Consider the following 20040-nt stretch of genomic DNA (forward strand, 5'->3'; position numbering starts at 1 on the left):
AGTAAATGTTTTAAAGTTCTCAGAATCTTCTCTCTTAAAATGTATACAATGGTTCAACAATACAAAGTATTAATTGAATAATTGACTCAACTTCCAAGAATCTAAAAAAAACTAATTTTTTTTGTCTTAGTTATTTAGATACATTGGAAAGCTTTTAGGAAGACAATATTCTAACCATGACTTTTTCCTTGAAAGTGGAAAATAACTGTAGAAAACACTGAATGAATCCTTAGGAGTATTTCTTATTATTATTATCTATTTGAAAGAGAGAGAGAGCACAAGGGGGCAGAGGAAGAAGCAGACTCCTCACTGAGCAGGGAGCCCAATCTGGGGCTCCATTCCAGGACCCTGGGATCAAGACCTGAGCCGAAGGCAGATGCTTAATGACTGAGCCACCCAGGTGCCCATGAATCCTTGGTAGTATTGAGGAGAAAACTCACATCCAGAGGTTAGGCAACCTGTTTATGATTATACAGCTGTCTGATGGTGGCCTTAGGACTAGAGCCCAGTACTCTCATTACCCCGAACAGTCATTTTCCTATTATTAGGTGGGATCATTGGGCAGCAAGCTTTTTACCTGATGTAGGCATTATGTTTCAGGGAATATTATCAGAATGCAGTATATATGCACGCAAAGACTCTTTTCCCTTCTATAAAATAAAACTATCATCTTCTACTGCTTCCAAAAAGCTTAAATGGATGAGTTTTTACAGATTCTTTATGATGATAATAAGGTTCTAGTTTATTTCAAATATTATCCTGCTTGGAATTAAGTAGAATTACTTAATTCAGTTAACTTCTGTGGACATAGTTATAAATTCAGTAACATATTTTAATATAACATGCTATGTTCATCCCCTATGTATTTATTGAGCACTTGTTAAGGATAGAGCCCTCTGCTGGGCAATGAAGATACAATGTGTGGAACACATGGTTGTCTGCAAAAGAGATTTTACTTTGCACAGAGAGACAAAAAAGATTTAGAAACTGTCAACTAAACCTGAAAGGCAAGTAGGGTTCGGGAAAAGGAATGGAATTTAGGCAGCAAGAAAATCATAAAAAGAATTGTGTTTACTACAGACTAAGGAAGGATCAAAGGCTATTCAGGCCTCAAAATTACATCTGTGGAATTCAAAAAGACCTACAAAGCACAGGAGAAGAAGAAGGAAGAGGAGGGGGATAAAGGAGAGAGGAAGTGGAAGAAGAGGGGGAGAGGAAGAAATAGAGGAGGAGGATGAAGGAGAGGACAAAAATAATTCCTCCTTTCCCCCCAGCAGCACCCAGCTGCCCCACTTTTGTGTGCTCCTAATATCCTAGGCACACCCCAGTTTGCCATCGTTTTAATACTCTGTAATACTCTGTTTATTTGTGTGTTCAATCAAAGTTTTTTGATCTCATGTAGGTAATTAACCAATTGCCCTTCAGTTCTTATCTTTTCCATGCCAAACAGGGTGCCAGGCATATAGTAAGTACAGGGTCAATATTAGTTAAATGAATTATTAAGGCATGAAAATACTTCAGGAGGGGGAATTATTTATCGTCATTATGTTTATTCCTACAAATGTAATCCTTACTCATTAGCCATCTGAGAGTTTGGGTTTGCATCATGTTCCTCAGCAACATTTGATCTGGCAGTAGGGTCAGTCAGAGAGTACATGCAAACTCAGGTTCACCATGACTTTCAGTGACCCACAATAGCCAGAGTCTCTCTTTCCACACTACTATGACAGAACCCCTAGTATAAACTATTGATTTTAGTTAATAACAGTATTGGTTCATCAATTGGAACAAATATACTACCCCTGTGTGAAATTTTAATAATAGAGAAAATTGTGGGGAGCTGCTCAATTTTCTATAAATCCAGAACTGCTCTAAAAATAAGTCTATTAATTTAAAAAAAATCTAGTGCACATACGTTTACTTCTGATCTAAAACTTAAGCATGTTGAATTTTGTGGGTGTAGTATACTTCAAGTGCACGTTTCTAAATCCGGGAACTAGATATCTTAAATTCGACTACATAAAATGTTGAGCTTTGTGACAATAACATATTTTTGTTGTTACTAGGGTAGTTGAAAAACAAGTACAACTAGCAATAAGTTTAAAGTGATTTATATTCCCATACAATCTTGATAGTTTAAAGTAGGTACTGGTGCTTCCCTTTTATAGTTGAGGAAACAGGCTTGGAGATTTGAGGTCAAACGTCACACAACCAGCAAGCAGCAAGTCAAAATTCAAACCCAGTCACTTTTCTTAACATCCATGCTGTTTTTAACAATATAAAGCATATATAAATATATAAATACAAGGACATTTGGGCCTAACTCTTCAGTTACTTGATAGACAGCCTGGCCTGCATACCCTATGTACCAGTGAACCATCTATGTCCTCAAAATACTGACTTATTTATTAAACAATGTTCTGCCAAAGGGTCACCATTTAAATAATGAAAGCAATAAATCAATGGACACATTTCTGGATGAAACACTGTTTGTTAATTCCCCTTGATTTATTCACAGTCATTTCTAACTAATATTTATACCAGAGAGAATTCCCATTCCAATCAAGCAGCTATGATTCTAGCAGTGATTAGCCAGCTGATCACCTTCAGCTCAGCGCAGAGCTCTCAATGTTATGGGGGTGATAATATACAGATGGATGATCCAGGTGAGATTACAACAGAGAGTCCTACAGAGAGTGTAGGACTTTCTTCGTCCTAACTTCAGATATGACATTTTTGGCATATTAAAACTTTCCCTACTCAGGGACACCTGGGTGGCTCAATCAGTTAAGCGTCTGCCTTGGTCTCAGGTCATGATCTCAGGGATCGAGCCCCACATTGGGCTCCCTGCTCAGCTGGGAGCTTTCTTCTCCTTCTGCCTGCTGCTCCCCCTGCTTGTACACTCTCTCTCTCTCTGACAAATAAATAAATAAAATCTTAAAAAAAAAAAACACCTTTCCCTACTCAGTGCAATATATGTGTATTGTAGCCCAAGTGTCCCTGAGATTCATTTGTGTTGGCTTTTGCATGTGTGCCCTTTAAGGACTGGGAATGTCTTTTCTTATCAAGTATTGTTAAAAGAATTTCACCATGACTGGGAAAATGGGAAATGAAAGCAAAACAAGACAACACAGTAACGGCAAGGCAGAGATAGTCCCAGGAGAACTAACATTACATTTTCAGGTTAAAAAATGTTTCAATCCCAACTTTATGAAAATTGACGCTTTTGTTATACTCTATCTTATGTTATTTTACTAATTATTTCCCGTTAATGGCATTGCAAAGCAATTATGGAAATGACAAACATAATTTCCAGGCAACAGATCCTGGTAAATGCTTAGAATTTTTGTGGTTAACACTAAGATAGAATATATATCTTTCTTTTTTATTAAAGTAAGAATCTATTATTATTATTACTGAATATACTCTATAATAGAATTTGAGATCTAGTGTCAGAGTTCAACGCCGACTTCCACACTTTTATTTTTTAATTTTTATTTAAATTCAATTTAGTTAACATACAGTGCACTATTAGTTTCAAGGCTAGAGTTCAGTGATTCATCAGTTGAATATAACACCCAGCGCTCATTACATCCAATGCCCTCCTTAATGCCCATCACCCAGTTACCCCACCCCCCCACCCACCACCCCTCCAGCAACCCTCAGTTGGTTTGCTATAGTTAAGAGTCTCTTAAGGTTTGCCTCCCTCTCTGTTTTTATCTTATTTTCCCAAACATCTTAAAAGAATTCCTCAGGTAAACCATATAAACTCTAGCTGTTTCAACTTAGTTTTCTTACTTTAAAATTTAAATAATAGGTACGCCTGGGTGGCTCAGTTAAGTATCTGCCTTCGGCTCAGGTCAGGACTGAGCCCTACATTGGGCTACTTGCTCAGCAGGGAGCCTGCTTCTCCCCCTGCTTGGCTCTCTCTCTCTCTCTCTCTGGCAAATAAATAAATAAAATCTTTTAAAAAATAACAAAATAAAATTTAAATAATAATGTAACTTATTGCCTTGAGAAAATATCCAAACCTAGTATCTTAACATTCAAAACCCATTTCTATCCACTTGCTTTCTCCATACTGACCACATTTCTCTTGGTGTCTCCTCACCTCACTCCCAGACTCCTACTGAGCCAAGAACAGCCAGTTGTATAGGCTCTCCTACACCCATGGCCATGGAGCTCAGCTTCCGGGAGGACTGTCTCACTCCCTGCCTTCTTGCCTTAATTGTTCTACCTGCTAGCCATTGTCTTTTTTTATTGACCACTTGACTTCTTAATTTCTTTTGTCTTTCAAAACACTCCTCTCAGAAATACCTCCTCTGTAAACCGTCTCTCCTTTGAGATTTATATCTAAGTGGACACACTTAGATGCCTACCTAGCACTCATTCTCTGCGTCTGCCTTCCTAACAACACTCATTTTGTCCTCTTCAAATTCTGGTTTCTCTGATTGTCATTCCTTGATATTTCAGACGAGGATGTTTGAGTCAGAGGTAGAAGGAAGAGATCTCGGTTGGGAAGGTGATATTCTGTATCTGCTTATGGGAGATCAGAGGTGCACTGGTCTGGATTACTGAAGTGAGAGAGACCTAGGTTGAAATCTCAATTCTACTATTTACTGGCTGTGTAATCTCTAACAAATTTACTTTCCTGAGTTCTAGTTTTATAGCATTACAATGAAGATTGTATGGTCACTTTTATAGGATTATTATGAGGAGTAATTTTTACTAAAGGTCTAGAATTGTTCTTGGTACCTAAAAAGAGACAGATCTTATACACAGAGACATGGATAATCACTCTTCCTGAAGTATTTTCAATAAAACTCCTCAATCTTGTAGATCTTTTAGCTGTAATTAACTTTGCTCATCAATCTTCACATTGCTCTTTAGTCACTTATGTATCTGATATATAGACAGATGTAAAAGTATGCCATATCTATCACATACGTATATATAGTTATATATAAAGAGATACATAAATCCATATATATATGGACCATATATATATATATGTATTTATATGGTCATCTCTTTCTTCTCCCTTCTCTCTCGATAGATAGATAGATATATAGATAGATAGATAGATAGATAGATAGATAGATAGATAGATAGATAGACAGATAGATCCAGAAAATGGAGATGGTATGGAGAAGTGCACTGTAGAAGATGAAGCCCCAGCTCTGGATGGACTGAGTTTAAATTCCAATTGTCTATGGCATCTGTTAGTAGGATGGCCTTGAGCAAGTCACTTAAGACTTCTGAACCTTGTTTTCTCTTTTGAAAGGTTAAGAAAATAGAATGTACCAGCCTGAGTTATTTCTAGGATTTAAGGTAACAATCTATGTGCCATGTGCCTGCAGGTATGTGCAGGTGTGCGGGGTGTATTTCCCCTAGGAACAACAGCTCAGTATTCACTACTTCCATGTTTGTGATGGCTTCATAGAACTACCACAAACAATGAGAATTGGCTATTTATATCTGTACATTAATTGCCTTGAGGATATTATTTACCTTTGTATATACCACTGTACTCTGACAAGCCTATTGTGTAACAAGGATTCAATTCATTCTTGTGGAAGAAAGCAAAGGAAAAATAGAGGAATGGAGAGAAGAGAGAAAGGACAGCAGGGACAGAATGGAAGATGACTGCGTGAAAGATGGCTCTGAAGCTCATCACAAGGTTGACATGTGGCTAATGACTCTTTTCCCATCAAGTTTGACTGCTAGGTTTTCATGGAAATGTTCCTTTTTAATACCTTTCATGCTTGGCATCCCGACTCACCGTCCCTTCTCCTGAATGCCAAGTAGACCTCCACGTGCTTTCATTTTTCTTCTTGAAATATTTGCCACCATTTATAGCATCACCTTCTTTGTCTTGGTCATCTGTTTTTCCAGTTATGACAAGCTCTTGCTAAATCTGTAAATGAACTCAGAGGATTCCTTCTTCCAGGATAATTCTTCATCTTTCTCCCTCTGCCTTGCACTTCATGCTAGAATTGCTTGTGCCCTGTCTACACATTATTTTTCTTTTCAAGCAAGCTGAGCAACAGACCAAAGGAGCTATTTAACAGGAAGAAGTAAAGCCATTTTGTGATCTATTGGAAGTCTTTGACTAAAAGTGATAGTAATAATAATTCCATGAGTAAAATGACAGCTACATGCTAGGTATCATATTGGACCTTTTACATACTCTTACGGGCTGAGTTGTGTCCCCATAAAATTCAGATGTTGAAGTCCTAACCTCTAGTACTTCAAAATGTGACAGGATTTGGAGATAGAGTCTTTACAGAGGTAATTAAGGTAAAATGAGGTTGTAAGGGTAGGCTCTAACCTAATATGACTCATGTCTTTATAGGAAGAGGAGGTAAGGACACAGACATGCACAGAAAAAAGACCATGGGAAGACAGATGGAATGAATGGCCATTTAAAAGCCAAGGGGAGGTATTCTAGAAGAAATCAACTCTGTTGGCACCTTGATCTGAGAATTCTAGTCTCCAGAACTATGAGGAAATAAATTTCTGTTGCTGAAGCACCCAGGCTGTGGTACTTTGTTATAGCAGCTACATATAGAGAACTAATACATACACTTCATTCTATTTGTTTCCCGCCGCATCCTATAAAGAACAAAAAAGTATCATCCTCCCCTTTTTATAGAAACTGAAAGCAAGGCTCAAAAATAACATTTGAAGGATGCCATTTGAAGCAGAAAATCAACGCACTGATGAGTGTGACTAAATAGCAACTAGAAGCAGTAAGAATCTGGGGGCGCCTGGGTGGCACAGCGGTTCGAGCCCCACATCAGGCTCCTCCGCTATGAGCCTGCTTCTTCCTCTCCCACTCCCCCTGCTTGTGTTCCCTCTCTCGCTGGCTGTCTCTGTCTCTGTCGAATAAATAAATAAAATCTTAAAAAAAAAAAAAAAAGCAGTAAGAATCTGAAGCAATAGGTTTGTAGTCTGATCCTCACATAATAAATATGCATTCTAGTTCCCTGTGTTATTTACTAAACTGATTCTAATTGTCTGTTTTGTGCTAGGCTTTGTGATCTGTGCTGAGGATCCAGAGAGAACTAAAACATAGTTCTTGGACCACAGAAGCTCTTGGCCTTTTAGAGGAGATGCACACAAAATACATTCGTTCATTCAATATATCATATTGGATATATTCACTAAATCTAATTGTCACAAGTCTAGACACAGACCTGAGTAACTCTGCTGAGGAGAAATAAAAGCATTACAAAAGGACAGGTGGGCCCGCAGCCCTATAGTTGCAGTCGTGCTCCCCAAGTTCTCGTGTCCCTGCCAGCACCTCCCAGATGGCTTCCTAGAATTTCGACCCAGCCTCCACCAGCATTGCCACCACCCGCAAAGGAGCCAAGGCCAGCCAGAGCACTGCCCACTCCATGGGCAAGAGGCTACAGCAGGAGCGGATGATGCCTGGTAACAAAGGAATTTCTGTCTTCCCTGAACCGGGCAACCTTTTCAAATGAATAGGGACCATCCATGGAGCAGCCGGCACAGTATATGAAGATCTGAGGTATAAGCGCTCCCTGGAGTTCCCCAGTGGGTACCCTTAAAACACATCCATGGTGCAATTACTCACACCCTGCTACCACCCCAACATGCACACCCAGGGTGACATCTGCCTGGACATCCCGGAGGACAAGTGGTCCACCCTGTATAATTGTCAGGACCATCCTGCTGTCCATCCAGAGCCTGCTAGGAGAACCCAACATTCACAGCCCTTTGAACACACATGCTGCTGAGCTCTGGAAAAAAAAAAAAACCCACAACTTTTAAAAAGTATCTGCAAGAAACCAACTCAAAACAGGTCTCCAGCCAAGAACCCTTACTTGTCCCTTGTGTTGTCTTTTTAGCTTCTCCTCACACGGTCTGCCCTTTACTTTATTTCTTCAAAGGACAGTATCTTAAGATGCGGTGTCATTTTTGTTTTCTGGTTGTTGTTTTTTTAAATCAGGTTTCTAGTTGAACCCTTGTCATAAATAATATTAAATAAATACATTCTGGGATTTAAAAAAAAAAATAAAATAGGGGCGCCTGGGTGGCACAGCGGTTAAGCGTCTGCCTTCAGCTCAGGGCGTGATCCCAGCATTATGGGATTGAGCCCCACATCAGGCTCCTCTGCTATGAGCCTGCTTCTTCCTCTCCCACTCCTCCTGCTTGTGTTCCCTCTCTCACTGGCTGTCTCTCTCTCTGTCGAATAAATAAATAAAATCTTTAAAAAAAAAAATAAAATAAATAAATAAAAAAATAAAAAAAAATAAAAAAAAATAAAATAAAAGGCCTGACAGATAAAATAATGACTCATCTGAGCCTTCAAGCATGAGGTGGTGTGACAGAACAATGGCTGATGACTTCTCAAATGGAGACAAGGACCTACGTTAGTTTTTTGTCACTAGCTGGTCAAATAGGCAGATAACCAGAGAAGTGTGAGTTCAGGCACCCCTGAGCCATTTCAGTTTCTCATCCAGACTAGCCTTGTTCTGACACGTTGCTCCCCTGATCACAGCATGGCTACTGCTTCCAGCAGAGTTACCTGCAAAGAGTGAAAACCCTGTCAATCCTGATGATAGACTGACTAACTGAACAACTGGCTTATACTTGCCCATTTATTTTTAATCTGAGCTGATAATACTACCAAGCTCTTCCCTTGGGAATGCATATGAAGATAAATGAGGTAATTTATGCCATAGGGTTCTGAACTCCTTAGAAGAAAAATGTTACAATAAATTTACAGTTATATTATATATTCTTTAATAAATATTTGATTGTATGTGCATAGAATATCTATGATCCCTTAAGAGATTTAGAGGAAGATAGCCAAGAAAAGACCTATAAGCCTTAAGCTGCCAAAACCCCAGAAGATGATTTAAGAAATGCAATAAGTAAGTAGGTTGACCTATTTCTCATTTTAAGGGCAGAAATAAAATTACCATTCCTATGCAGGAAAAGGCTTCTTTCCATGGTAAGTATGAGCAATATTAACACCAAGCTTTCTCTTTCTTCAGAAACATTTCTAAGTTGAGTTTAGTATGAAAGAAGCTCACACAAATACAAAAATAAAACCATGTAAAGTAATTATAGTAACAGGTCCTTGACTAACAAATCTAGTCGCTTTTATGCTGTCCCTCAGTCGGGGTACACTGTGAAAAAGCAAGAGCCTTGAAGTCATAACGACTGGTGTTCCATTCCTTTCTCTTCCAATTATAGCCCTTCTGACCTTGGGCAAGTGAATTACACTCTCTGTGCTTTGGTTTGTTCATCCATAAAATAAAGACACTAATAGCCAATGTGCAGATTTGTTGTGAGCACCCAATAAAAATTTTTTTTTCAAACACCTAGAACTCCAGCCAAGGTATAGCAGATGGTTGCCAAATGTTATATGTTGTGCTTTCCACCAAATGTGTGGTTTCTAACAGCCATGGAATTAGACAAAACCTAAGGACTTTAATGATGCTATATTAAATAGTAATTATGTTATTATCTTATTTTTTTATCTTATTTAATCCTCAATAACCTCCTATAGCATAGACACTAGTACTATTACTACTTTACAGATGAGAAAACTGGGCTTTAGAGAGGTTAATTGACTCACCAGGTTTAGAACGTTTATAAATGGCACATGTGGGACTTCACACCAAAATCAGTATAGAAGACTGTGCTTTAAAGTCACCAACAGAAGAAAAAAAAAAGTCACCACCAGGAACAACTCTGTGTGTGTGTGTGTGTGTGTGTGTGTGTGTGTGTGTGTGTGTGTGTGTGTAACTCAAACCAAGCAAACATTTAGTCTAGTTCCTGTTGAATGATAATGATATTGACTATATCTCAGTGTCTATAACATTTATATTTTATAAGTTGTTTTGCTTTCTGGTTTTTTGTTTGTTTGTTTTGGGAGTTTTCATTTGAATAAGACAAATTAAGAAGCGGGAGTGAAGAAGAAATCACTTTCCCCAAATGCTATGGGATAAAAGTGATTCTCAGAGAATAAGTAACTCTACCTTATTTTTATATACACACTATACTAAAACAATATAGTTTTGCTTTTGATTAATTAACATCTTTTAACTTTTTAACATCTCTTAACTGCCAGATCTCCATGATGAATTAGCAATTGTTGGGAAAGAAATCCATAATCTCACTCAGTAGTGTTATAGTGTGGGGCTTAATTGGAAGCATACAGTGTGGGGTAATGCTGCTAGGCTGTGGGGCAAAAGTCCTGGCCCAAAGCCTCATCTGAGCTGCTGACTAATCTAGCGAATTTAGGCAAGTCACTTATTTATGCTCCGTGTCAAATGGGTATAAAACTTCCATCACTGTATCTTACCTGACTAGAGTGGAGGTAACTTAGCCCCATCACCAGCACCCCCCTTGGGTCAGGTCTACCTCAGACTCCTCAACTTAACTTGGTTCTCTCTTTATCCCAGTACCTTATGTTTACAGTTTCTTGCTCTCTCTATCCTTTAGGATTGGTTACCTATTTAGACTATATCCATAGTTAGGTTTTCATTTTTCTCCAGTTACTGTCTCAGATTATTCCCAAATGTATGTACTGTATAGCCTGTGCGTATTTCTCAAACAATACTAAATTCAGGCCTGAGGAAAATGTAGTACAGCAAAGTCAGAAGTATGGACGCTTCTCGTCTGGGAGAATGACCTGTACAGAATATAAAAGAGACAAAGGGAAGTGAAAGACAGAAAAAAGCAAAGCTCAGAAGTTAATGGGAGAAAACTATGAGGAAAATATGGGTATAGGATGGCCATGTTGTCCCCTGGGAACAGGGTAAGAGCAGAATTTTCAGGAGACAGATGTGCTTGCAAAATTTTATGTGACCCAGACATTTCCAAATACCCTAAAGATCACTAACAGACTTTGTGGGAGTTCCTGAAATATAGGCATATCATGTTTTATTCTCAATTGTGTCTGTAGTAACTGGAGCAATACACTGATGGTGGGGTATAGAAGATATTTGTTGAAAGGGAAACCTGCTCTTCCTCCCAAAAAATGTTTCTCAGTTCTGTAAAATGTAATTAATTATTACCAATACATAAATATTAATGCCCTAAACATTTCTATCCTTTTTACTTGTGTGGGAAAAATAGAGGCAGATTCCAACAATTTAGATTCAGATAACTTATTAGTGAAAAGAAAAGAGCAGACACATGAAGTGTAAGTTTAAAACAAAATTAAAGAAATGAATATAGGTTTCATGTAGTTAAGGCTCAAAGTGTGATGAGAATAACATAGGAATAGGTTGATGTATCTGTTAAACATTTTTTTTATTCAGTATGATTTCATGGCAGTCATCACATGTTTTAAAAATTCTAAAATGGACATTTTTATTTTTTAACACTTCTGAAATTGGGTAGCATCTTAAAATTGATGGCATGATCGGCTTAATTGGCAGCATTTTTAATGATACATAAAGTAGCACTGAATCTTAAAACCAGTAGTATCTTAGAGTCAATGAATCATGTTAATAAACGAATGGTGAATGAGCATTTGAACGACACAGGAAGACAAACCCTTATAATTCATTACAAAATTTCAGCCAGTAATTCTCAAATTTAGAAGTACATCAGAATCATCGGGGGGGGGGTTATTATAATACAAACTGCTACCTCCCCTCCTCTGCCAGAGTTTCAGATTCAGTACCTCTATATTTGATGCCACTGATCTGAAAACCACTGCTCTAGGTCATTTAAGTAAAAAAAAAAATTTTTTTTTTAAGATTTTATTTGTTTATTTGACAGAGAGAGAGAAAGCACAAGCAGGGAGAGCAGCAGGCAGAGGGAGAGGCAGGCTTTCCGCTGAGCAGGGCTCAATCCCAGGACCCAGGGATCATGACCTGAGCCAAAGGCAGATGCTTAACCAAGAGAGCCATCCAGGCACCCCTTGTTTCGTTTTTTCATCTCAGTTTTTACAGGTTTAACTAATTAAAAAATCCAGTTAGACTTTTATGGTATCACACCTAGAAAATTATCACTGCCTTCTAAATTCTTTTCTTACTACCATGCTTTCCTCATTCAGAACCATCTTTTTCAGATATAACAGAGTTATCATCTGTTAGTACGTCCCTCCTCAAAACACACACACACACACACACACACACACACATTTTATAATTAAAGGCTATTCATAGGCCTTCATCTTCCTGATTTAATCTACTTCCCTAAATGCTTTGACCATATATTCAGCCCAAGAAAATTTTATCAACTGGTTCCCCAATATGTCAACTTCTTTTCTAACCAGATGCCTTTGCACTTGTTGCTCACCTAAAAGGTAAAGGCCTACTTTAGTCCAGCACGGACAACTTTTCAGACTTAGCTCTAACACCATCTCCTGTTTCCATTTTTTTCTTGAATATCACACCAAAAGAGACACTACTTCTTGACGTGAGGTTCATTATCATGTAGTGCATACTATATAATCATTATGTGGGTAAGCTTAGTTCTTACCTCATCTAGAGTATGGTCATCTTACATTGAAATCATACTTTATAGCATTTTTTCTCGAATTATTAACAGAATTCTTATCACCTAGTTAGGATTCAATGAATGATGTTAAATGGAAGTATATGTGAAATTAAGCTATATTTTCAAGTAAATTAGTGTTTTTGGACTAATATACAAGTGGTCACTGTATATATGTGGTTCTATTTGACTCAACAAAAGGTCACTAAATATTATGTAGAATTTATTATCTAAGGCATCAAAAAGAACAGAGACAGAAAATATACAGGATCAATTTGGCAGTACATATATTTATTGAACGCCTATAACTTGTTACGTACATCTAAGAAACTCTCAGAGTAAAAGGCTAATGATACTCTTACCAAGGCGCAATGTTTTGCAGGAGCCTGTGAAAATATTCTATTAGCTTAGAGCCTCAGTACTGCTCCTTATAGTATTCCGCTGAGGTTTAAACAAAGAGCTATCCAAAAAGAATTAAATCACAGTCACTGGGGCCAGGGGAAAGATGGTCCCCTCCAGACATGAAAGGAGGCAAGTGCATTTCAGAAATAAATGACTTTACATAGACGCACAGGCCTCTTGAGGGTGGAGTAGGCACTCCAGCTGGAAAGCTCTCAGACTAAATCAGACAGCAAAAGGTCATGACTGACAAAAAGGGAATCTTTTCTAACTTCATTTTTTTTTACATTTGTCAACCTTAATAAGAAACTACTTCAAGCCTCTTTGCGACTAACTCAGTTTCAAGTGTAAACTGAAGATAGATAGGCCAAGATAGTGTTATGGTTCAGAAATTTTGGTAAACACATACTTGGCTTTCATATCGGCACTCTTAATTAAATAATTTTAAAGCATTTTATCTGAAAACTGCACAGGAAAAAAGGAAACATCTTAAAGCATACTATCTGTTGTTCTAATATCTATTGAGATTCCTACATGAACTTTATATGGCAGAAGCTCTCAAGTGGCAAGAAGAAAGGGGAAATTTCATGGATATGGAAAATTCCAGACATACGGTTCTCCAATTTATATTGACCTAATTAACCTTTTAGAAATCATTACTTGTCTAATCCATATCAGACAAAATCTTATTTACTGATAAAAAAACTGAAATCAGGACAAGTCATACAGCCAAAAAGTGGAAGTGTACATACTGAAACCCATTTCTTCTAGCTGCCAGTTCTCCTTAAATGCCTGGCACCCCATCCTTCTAAATGTGAAGCTTCACTTTTCTGGATGTCTCCAACACTGCATTACTTATTTTTAAATTTGTGTTTCTTCGATTAGGCACACTAAATGTTTCATTTGAAGAACTGTATTTTTGCCAGGTTTCCAAAAGACATCCTTCTGACAATGTTTGTATGTTATATTTGGAGGTGATTGTAGTCCTGCATTCAATTATTTAAATTATTGTTGCAAAATCTACTCTATCCTTAGTAAATAAATCTCTGCTAAAAATAATTTTAAAGTCAAAGAAATCTGAATATGAAATGGTATAGCTAAAGATTCCAAATGGGAAACACTGAAGTCAGAAAAATTAAATTTTTATCTATCTCTTCATCTTAGCTCTCCATTCAAAATTAAATGCAACTATAAATTGTTCCAGGTAAAGTGAATGTTTAACTCTCTTCTAAAGGACAAAATTAAAAACATGAAGTAAAAATTAATTCAGCTGAAAAGTCCTCACTTCTATTTGGCTTTCTCACTTTAAAATGATAGATTTTCAGTGGTAAAGTGAATTGCCCTATAATCTTTTGATGAAAAGCAGATCATCTCAATTTTAGGCATGGTTTCTGGAACCATCTAGATTTTCATGAAATTAATTTTGATTCTCATATTACAACATATAAAAAGTTGAACTTGAAACCCCTTAATTTTCTTACTTGTGTCAAGAATAAAATGCAATTTGATGGGTGCTCTAATCTTCCACCATAGGAGACCTTTTACTGCACAGCTCTGAACATATTTGGGGCATGGTGTAGATTAAGAATACAAGTTCTAGTCTCTGATTACTGGGATTCGAATTCAATTCTATCACTTCCTGGAAGCACGAGCTTTGCAGGAAAGGACTCAATCTCTCCATGCCTCACTTTCTCATCCTCTAAAATGAAGAGAGTTATAATAGTACCTATCAATATAGGATTAAAAAAGATAATCATTTTTTAGCATAATTTTCAGAATAATATAGGTAATATAAATAGAATCTGCCTGTCACCCAATCACTCAGATAAGTCCTTATAAATGGTTCCTATTTTTGGTGGAGATAGCATTTATCTGGATGTCTAAGATAATAATAATTCAGATCTCCACCCCTCTGTAACAATGAAGACATTTCTTCATTCATTTAGCAAATGTGAATAAATAAAATAAATTTTGGACTAAGTGGGAAAAATATAATGTCCAACAAAATGTAGTTCCTGACCCCAGGGAGTTTTATAAATTTTAGAGAATGACAGACTAGAGGCAATAATTCAGTTCGTGAACTTTTACTTCTCCATTTATAAAATAAAGGATTGATTTATATTATCTTACTTCTCTTTATCTTCTAAAGGGCTAAATTTTATAAATTAAGTTTATTTGTAAAGAACAGCTTGTTGTAACATTGTCTATCGTGAATCTCTGACCTCTGTGAATAAATGCAAGCATGACTATGAAATGTTTTCAAAGATATTCCTTTGGATAAGTAGTAGGAGACTATCATTGATAAAAAATTTTATCTTTATTTGGTGGTTTTTTAATTTTTTCAATGTAAATAATAAATATTTAATATGTAAACATTAAACAACACACTACTGCACCAGCAATTGGTGAAATAAGAAATCAAACAAAAAATCAAAATATGTTTCCAAACAAAAGAAAAGGAAAACACAATATTCCAAGTCCTATGGGATGCATCAAAAAGCTGATGCTAGAATGAAATTTATGCTATAAATACTTGTATTAAGAAAAAAAGTTCAAATAAACAACATTATACCACAAGGAACTAGAAAAAGAAGAAACTTAGCTGAAACTTAGCAGAGGAAGGAAATAACAAAGAAAAATCAGAAATAAATAAAATAGACACCAGAATAACATAACATTGAAAGTAATCATGAGTTTTTCCAAAAAAAGTAGACAAAACTGGCAATGCTTTAACTATGTTAACTAAGAAAAAAAACCAGAGAAGACTCAAAAACCAAAGTGAGAAATAGAAAACAATACAATAGAAAATCATAGAAATACATAGTGTGATAACAGATTACTATAAACAATTATGTACTAACAAATGACTTTTGTTTAAATCCACAATAATTGAAATTGAATTAGATCTTCTATTAAAATAAAGCTTTTGTAAAAATCTGTGCACTTATACAAAAGAATAAATTCCACATCACTGAAACAAAAATAAAATACAATACAAAACTATTATGTTGGTGTCAATATGGAGTATGCATTGGAGTTGGCAATACTGGAGTCAACAAGACTGGTTATAGGAACATTGCAAAAATAAAAATGAAAATGACCAAAAAAAAAAAAAAAAACCAAAACAATTACCATCATGGCAATAAGGTTAGAATTAACTGGATGCATTTGAAATACATTAGATAATTTTGGTTGGATTCAGTTGATTGAATAAGAAGGGTTAAGACAAGCAGGCTTTGTAGGATTAATTTTCAGTATTTTAGCTTAAATAACTATATGACCATGAAATTCATGGATTATATATTTTCAGGAATGGAAATTGCTTATTTTAAATATGACTTATAAAAGTTTTGCATAGACATTTAGGATCTATAGCATCAATGAAGGACTATTTTTCAGTCAAGGGAATTTGAGGAGTTGATGACATAGTTAGGCTATTCTTATCCAAATAGATAAAGATAGCCATAGGACATGCTAGCAGGGCCAAAATAACACCAACCAACCAAACTCTCTGTCCTCCACAGAGGCCTCAAAGAAATTAAGCAGGTCACTAAACTGAGCTCAACCCCCCAGGGACTCAACTTGACAGTGGTGAGCAGAGGAAGTTAGTGCCATTCTAAGCACAAATATGATGCTCAGTAGATACTACCAACTGAAAGGACAAATACTCTGATAGGGCTTGAGTGAGACTAGAGAGAATGAGCTTAGTTGTGGCCAATGAAAGAGCTAGCAGGGTATTTTCAGGGAAGAGAAATCAGGGAAATAAAACAACAACAAACCCTACTTGAAGGGCCAAAGGTCTCACCAAGGAGGTTGGGCTTCAAGGCTGGAACTCAAGTGAGCAAGATACCGGACTGAGACAAAGGGACTGAAGAGAAAGGCTGGGCAAGACGAATGGATTCAGGTACAGTTCCTTGGCATGCTGTTCATCCTTAACATAAAGATCACCCTGAAGGAAAACAGATGGTCTCATCCATGCCCTCTCAAACTCAAGTAGAAAGAAATTTCTTCACTATGGCCATGCTTAGATTTTACCGACTCATGGCCTGGAATGGAAGGAAAATGTAATAGCAGGTAAATCCTGCCATAAATGATTTGGGGCTGCAGAAGACAGATGCTGCCACACTCGGGGTCCTGTGAGTTCACTCTTCTCTAAAGGGCACTTTGCAGGGAGAAAAAAAATGCAATTTTCTCAAAGCTCCAGGGAAACAGTATCTGAAGGGAAGGGAGAATTAAAAAAGGAAGAGCTAAGAAAAAGAAAGCAAAGGACATTCATTCCTTGAAAAACCTTACTAAAACGTCAGGTTTCTCAAGGGACTGTGCCTTTCAACTCTTATGGATGTTCTGCAGCCTTTAAGTGACTGTATCAGACACTGAGGATCTCTGTGAGGAGTAAAGCAAACAGCACAGCAGCAGCTATCAGTTTGGTGTGGGAGGAAGAGTCTTCACAGCATTCTCCAAAATAAAAGCAGAGAAACAAATAACTTAGGAAACAGAATTTTTGCTTTAAGATGATAATTTGTAGAGGCATATGATTTGAATGAATCTTTATACTGTATAATTCCCATTGTCTTTTTCTATGTACAAAATAATATTCATTGCAACAATTTTTAAAAATATAGATAAAAAATAACCATAAAAATTACATATTACCTAGAAATTCCCACTATATATAAATAGCAGCTGTTAGGATATTGGTTTCAATTCTTTTAGAATCAAATTATAGGTAAATCATACAGTAGATATAATTTTGTATTTTTTCAAGCTAAATATATTACAAATATATTTACATATTACATATATATTCTTTTATTGTGTTATTTTTGAAAAATATGTAATTTTATTCTATGAACATATACTTTATTTAACTAGTCCTTTGTTTTAGACATTTAAGTTGGCTCCCATTTTCCAAAGGGAAGTGAAATTAACATTCTTATTTCTAAATCTTTGCTCATATCTATGATTATTTCCTAAAAATAAATTGGTATAATTTAGGCTTTTTGTCTCACAACCAATTGTTGCATAAGCTATCATTTTTTCCACAGATTTAAAATGCTATCTTTATCATATACTAAATTAGAACCTATATATTTATCTGTATTTTTCTGCAGGAGGCTGTGGCGTTTTAGATTTCATATATCTTTTTTTTCCTACTCAAGTATAGTTCATACAAAATGTTATATTATTTCAGGTATACAACAGATTTTATGTGTTTTTAAAATACGTGGTGTGGTAGTCTATACTCATGGCAAATCTTTAAAATATATAAATCTTGGGACGCCTAGGTGGCTCAGTCAGTTAAGCAGTTAACTCTTGATTTTGGCTCAGATCATGATCTCAGGGTCTTGGGACTGAGCCTCGTGTCAGGCTCCATGTTCTGTGGGGAGTCTGCTTCTGTCCCCAGTTCACACACTCTCTCTCTCAAGTAAATACATCTTTAAAAATATATAAATAAAATATATAAATCTTCCCAAATACACATAATACAAAATAGGTGGTTTAGAATGAGGTATATACATATAATTTTGAGGATCAATAATATCTTTATAAGACTCATTCTTCCCAGTCTTTATTGAATTACCTCCACAATATTTTTAAAGATTTATTTATTTGTTTTAGAGACAGAAAGAGCAACCGAGACAGCAAGGTGGGAAGGGAGAGGGAGATGGTCTCAAGCAGACTCTGCACTGAGCATGGAGCCCAATATGGGGCTCAATCTCACAACCCTGAGATCACTACCTGAACCAAAACCAAGAGTCAGAGGCCTAACAAACTGCACCACCCAGATGCCCCAAATTCCCCCCAAAATTTTAAAATGTGTCCTCTTTATATAGTTTTACACATGTTCTTGCTAGTTTTGAGATATTTTTCGGTTGAGAGTAGGCAAAAATATTTTCACTATAATGCATTTTCTATCTATTATTGCTAGTACTATTAAGCTTATTTGAAAGTTTTTATAGGTTTAGTTGATTCAGATTTTTAGGGAAATATCTGAAAAATCATAATTTCATTTCTTCTAATATGCATATCTTCTAACCACTTTTCTTATATTATTACATGCAGGTAGTATATTTTGAAATAACTACAAATGCAGTTTTAATTCTTTGATAAGAAAACTGTAGTCTCAATTTTAGAGGAACTATTACTAAGGTTTGTGTTAACCCAACTCTCTTTAGATGATGGCATTGTGTAATAATTACCTATAATCACCATTTTTTTTTTTTTCCAGTTTTAACAGTGCATTCTTAAACAATTTCAAATAAACAAAGGACCATATGAATGTCCCTAAGACATGTTGAAATGCTACAGTTAACATAACACTAGAACAAAAATTGGGAGACACATTTGAGAATAGGTTTTGATTTTAATTTGCATCATTTTGGTGTAGTTAATAATAGTTCAGGTAGAATGATCAGACGTTGAATTATCCCAACTGTGTTATAGCCTCTTCTCAAATGAATACTCTCTGGTATCATCTTTTCCAAATTGATATTATAAACCCATGATAAATATTAGCTTCCTTACACTTAATCTACAAGTAATGGAAGGCATTCTTTTGTCTGGAAAGAAGGACAGGGAAATAGGGAAGTTGCATACCATGGGGATGATCCTTTTTGCAGACTAGAAGAAGGACTGGAAATGGGATGAACAGATATTGAAATACAAAGATCAGTTAGTTTCAATACTGAAGAAGAAATAAGAAGGGACTGAAAGAAGGGTTTAAAAGAATTATTTTACAGAAACTGCCAATGTAACGCCATGATTTCCAATCAGAAATAGTTAGAAGCTAGAGCCAGATGTCATGGTGGGCTCACCTTTGATTGCACATTTATTAGATTACTTAAATCTGTCCAAATCTATATCTTCCTAATATAAAGTAAATAAAGTCACATTTAGAAATACACTTACTGCATGGATAAAGAAAATTTGGTATATACATTTATAATGGAATATTACTCAGCCATCAAAAAGAATGAAATCTTGCCATTTGCAACAACATGGGTGGAAACAGAAGGTATTATGCTAAATGAAATAAGTCAGTCAGAGAAAGACAAATGCCATATGATTTCACTGATACATGGAATTTTAGAACAGATGAAGGGGAAAGAAAGGAAAAATAAAATAAGATAAAAACAGAGGGAGGCAAACCAT

At 36.1% G+C, this 20040-nt stretch overlaps 1 long non-coding RNA gene and 1 pseudogene across 2 annotated transcripts in view; one reads left to right on the plus strand and one right to left on the minus strand.

Annotated features, from left to right (window-relative positions):
• Positions 1-20040, minus strand: part of LOC148108765 (uncharacterized) — a 1465056-nt gene that overhangs the window by 1392403 nt on the left and 52613 nt on the right. The gene's annotated exons all lie outside the window — the stretch shown is intronic.
• On the plus strand, positions 7299-7987 carry LOC123803860 (ubiquitin-conjugating enzyme E2 C pseudogene; annotated as a pseudogene).

The sequence above is a fragment of the Ursus americanus genome, chromosome 16 (assembly GCF_024610735.1).
Source record: "Ursus americanus isolate L20-20 chromosome 16, mUrsAme1.1.p, whole genome shotgun sequence".
In the NCBI taxonomy this organism is placed as follows: Eukaryota; Metazoa; Chordata; class Mammalia; order Carnivora; family Ursidae; genus Ursus; species Ursus americanus.